Source organism: Rhynchophorus ferrugineus, unplaced genomic scaffold (assembly GCF_030347505.1).
Source record: "Rhynchophorus ferrugineus isolate W39M unplaced genomic scaffold, kcgeb_rfMv2 rfM11, whole genome shotgun sequence".
Lineage (NCBI taxonomy): Eukaryota > Metazoa > Arthropoda > Insecta > Coleoptera > Curculionidae > Rhynchophorus > Rhynchophorus ferrugineus.
In genome coordinates this window covers 5,271,106-5,275,849 of record NW_027472590.1, presented here as the reverse complement: position 1 = coordinate 5,275,849, position 4,744 = coordinate 5,271,106, and positions in this window count along the sequence as shown.

The window sequence follows — 4,744 nt, the reverse complement described above, 5'->3', positions numbered from 1 at the left end:
TTAAAAAATTATAGATCACCAATTGTACTAGAACATAAACACTTGGCCATTTATAAGGTCAAAAAACGGTACAATTATCTGGTTTAACATCAAATAAACTGCTCTGAGATAGGGATAAAAATATAGTTTAAATATATTTAGGTCTAAAATTATTGTAATCAGATCAATCAATGTATCAAAAGGCGAACAAAAGCAGTAGCATAACGCTCTTAAGCGCCAAATTTTACATATTTACTGATATTTTCATCACATTGTCTCTGTTTAAATCACACTTATAAGTAAAAGTCTAAGAACGGTAAAAAATCGATTGTGATTGAAAAGTGAAAGTGACTGTTCCTCAGGAAAAAGTGTTAAAAATTATAAATTATCAAATGTGCTAAAATTTTGACTCTTAGTCATTTATAAGGTCAAACAGGCAGTAAATTCTTTTATAATGATCCAAGCAGTTGCTTATAGGATATGGATAACAATATAGTTTAAATCGTGTTTGGTCAGAAGATGTCTGTAGTTATATCTATCAATATAGCAATATGCAAACAAATCATTATATTCAGCAAAATATATCCAGCAAAATAATAAATCTGAATTATAAGGGGAACTCTGTACATAAAAAAGTTAAACAATTATAGACCAATATGGCATTAGCACATTCTTCTGACCTCCAAAAATCAAAAACCACCTTCGTCTCTTGTACAAAGCATCAAAACTACCTCGCATAGCATTGATTTTAGCAATACAATAGCCAACATATCGCAGAAATCAAAAGAAACTAAACGAGAACCAATAGAGAACCGAACGCCTAATAACATTTTAACCAATGTTGGAAGACCTTTATCTGCAGCCAGTCCCATATAGCCTGTAATATTAGAAGTATTTTGTATATTAGTTTATATATTAAATGTACTTTTGTATTGTTTAATTGTTATTTTTATTAATATTAACTTCTCTATAATAAAAACAAGTTATCTTCAGCTTAGGATACTATTTTCGAGGGAAATTTCTGAATATTTGGCACTGATTCAATTTATTTACTAAATAGAAGTTGTGATATTCTGTTCTAAGTAGTCTGACTTCAATTGCGTAGAAGAGCAACCACAAACTATAATGTTACCACCGCTACGCTTAAAATTTGATTTTCTATATGTAGTATTGGTTCCCTGTCAATTGAACGTGTCATTTATTTTACGCCATCAGGTTATAATTCTGATTCTTACAAAATGTGATTCTGTTTCAAGTATATTTACTCCATATTCACACGTTAGTATTTAGTGTAATAAAATTGTATTTTTATACCATCATCATTTGATGATACATACACAATTATTTTTGTTTTTAACAGTATTAGTTATGTAAGTTTAGTTTAAAAATTCTTTTGCAGATTAACACATTTAATGACACATTTAAAATACTCTTGAGACATATGTGTCACTGGTTCATATTCTTTAGATATGTTTGCTTTCTCTAGTATCTTTATTTTCAATTTTAACAAAATGTTCCGAGAGGTGCTGGAACAGAGTATTCGAATGTATGGTATAAAGTTTACCATACACGCCACTGATACGTGAGTCATTCCCGAATTCCAAACCCCGTCATGCGGTTTTCGAGGGGCGAGGGGATAGATCCAAGATGGAGAGCCCCTCAGACTGTCACTCCTCATGACCAGCAATCATAATTAGTCATCGTTTTTCTGCAGGGCATCTTTTTCACACGAGGGATCGGGAGAAGGGAGACGAATATATTATTCCGTGTTGCCTTGTCGGGGAGAAAAGAAGAAAAACACGATATAAACGGACCGACAAGGGGGGGAGGTGGAATGATAAGTGGAACTCTCGTTCCATCTACGGTACATTAGGAATAAAACTAAATTCAAGCTTGTGGGGCTGAGGTAGTATAACCATCATTTTTTGGATATTTTAACGCTGTTAATAAGAGATATACAGTTTTTTTACGTGAAATTTTAATATATATGGTAAAAAATACATATTTTATTTAAATAGGCAGTGAAAGGGAGAGGTTCGAGTAGATCCACTTTAAAAATCATATTTAATGATTGAGTCTCATCTAACAAGTGTTGGAGAGTTTATAAGTCACAGTACAAAATCCAAAAAATAAGTATTTGTAGGTATTTACACCTAATGGTCTATTGAGAATCATAATTGTTCCACAAATATATGACTGGTTAAATTGTTTAAAAATAAACAGCAAATATTTATTGAGAATACGACGCGAGATCAATATATCTGATAAATACAAAACATTTTGTTACTGTATGAATGTTACAGTTATTGTTTTATGCAGTCAGATGAAATTTTTGGGTACAAAAAAAATCACACTGGAACAAATTCACTAAATATGGTGGTACTTGTCTTATATTTTGCTTTAAATTTGGTTATAATTTTCAAAACTTATTGACGTCTTCGTGGGCGTAGTAATCAAGGGGACAGGCCGGTCCTCCGACTGCTATGATCCTGCTAGTACTGTAATGCAATTTATGTTTGTGATTATAATTGTAAATGTCTTTAGGCAACAGTAGAAAATCCGACAAGAAATAACCATTACAGTCAAGTCAGTAACCAGTGTGAGTAAGACAGGATGTCTTCTGGGATGGTCTCTAAGTTGGTCACTGGCCAATCAATAGGCTTAATGCCGAGGACCGTGGTTCGGAGCCCATGTTAAAATATAGGTCCAGTTTAGATAAACCTTTGTTGTTAAAAAGGAGACTTTTTCCATTATATCGATTTAGAAAAGAATTGCTCTCATATCACCAAGCAATATTCTTCAGTGATGACTTTCATTCTGCTGTGCTATAGCGAATTAATCATTCATTCAGACCCTAACTTTTTAGCGCTAACTGTTTTAGTTTTAACATTAAAGGGCGTTAACTTTTTAGCCTAACATTTGGCATTTGCTTTTATTCCTATACGTTCTTGTCTATCTTGTCCCATTATACATACAGGCTGGTGCTCGTGTTAAAATCGTTGAAGAATGTCTGAATCATCTAGTGTCGCGCATTTAATGAGTATAGGATTTGACTAATTCCAATTCAGTATTGTTTGACTACTTTTAACTTATTTATGCCATTATTTTTGAAGAAAACAAAACGCTGATTCCTTACACCACTCCATATGATCCCACCAACATTTTTAATAAATACAAACGATGAAATCTCAATTGCGACGTAACATATAAAGTAAACTTTTTATTTTAATATATTATTGATTACTAGAACCTTGACACAGTGCTGAATGGTGTTAATTAATGCAAATAAAATGGCTATTGATTCATGTGCGGTACAGAGATTTTTAAATGAAATTACATTAAACAAAGAATTTATTGGCGGTTTTTTATTGTATATTACAAGTGTTTGTTTGACCTTATATAGCCCATAATTATTCCTAATGCATACAAATCGTGAAATGATTTCAATAGATTTCTCGATTTGAATATCTGAGAAATATCCAACTTAAACACATCTGAAAAATATAAATAACTACGAAAAAATAAGAGAATTTTTATATTACATAACCCGGAAAACAACATATTGAAAAAGGACGTTTAGTGACTTGTGAAATGTTGTATTTTTAGCCATCAATACACCAAAACTTTAATATATATTTGAAGGTATAATATTGTCTTTTTTTATGTTAAAATTGTTACGGTTGATACTATTGCAGCAACAAGGAATCAATACATACCAAGGTAATTGCAACAGTTTATTATATAATTATAAAGATTAAGTTTCCTTTTACCAACTATGGGTTTATCTGTACTCCGAACCACGGTCCTCAACATTAGGCCTACCGGCTGGCCAGTGACCAACCTTAGAAATCATCCCAGAAGACATCCGGTCTTACCTGGCCTGGTTACTGGCGTGACTGGGATCCCTTTCCTTGTCGGATTTTACACTCTCGTCTAGAACAATCACAAACATAAATTTACGACTATGCCCCAGCAAGATTCGAACCCGCAGCTATCGCAACAGTAGGAGGACCGTCCTATCGCCTTTACCACTGCTCCACCAAGTCGGCGCTTTTTTTTTAAATAAAGTATAGTACATAGAGATGCAGTTTAAATTAAAAACATATCTCCATTATGCGCTCTTATAGCTACTGAATTAGACTACTTGTTTTAGGACCGTAACTGCTGTATATTACTAGCCAACTCCTCCACAGAGAACATGTTAAATATCTTGGCATACATCTATACCGACATCTAACATATTAAACGAAAACTTTAATTAAATTGAATTGACCTTATTTGCACTAAACTTGTACTTAAATTAAAGTAAATATATTGGCTTGTCGTACTACTAAAATCAAAGATACATTCTAAGTGCTGCAGAATGTCCTATTTCATCAACCGTCTTCGTCCATACAATATATTTATATAAATGAATGTGATGTGATGATAATTAAAAAAGCTTGAATTAAATTTTCTAGTTTTATATCTTTCATTTTACAAAACCTCCAAAGGAACAAATTGACCTTAATTTATACATTCTTCCTCTCTTATATCTAATATCTATGAGTGATACAAAATTATATGAACATTAAACAATATATCTTGTTGCATGTTGGCAACAAAGCTTTTGCAAATAATGTGAGGCTTATATATAGCTTAGTTTTCATGCTATCTTGTAGGTAATATTCGTGTACAATATAACATATAAATAAGACCTGTACCCATAAGAAAACGTCCAGTGCGACCTAAACAACTATATCAAGCGTAGATATGGAGCGTGTTA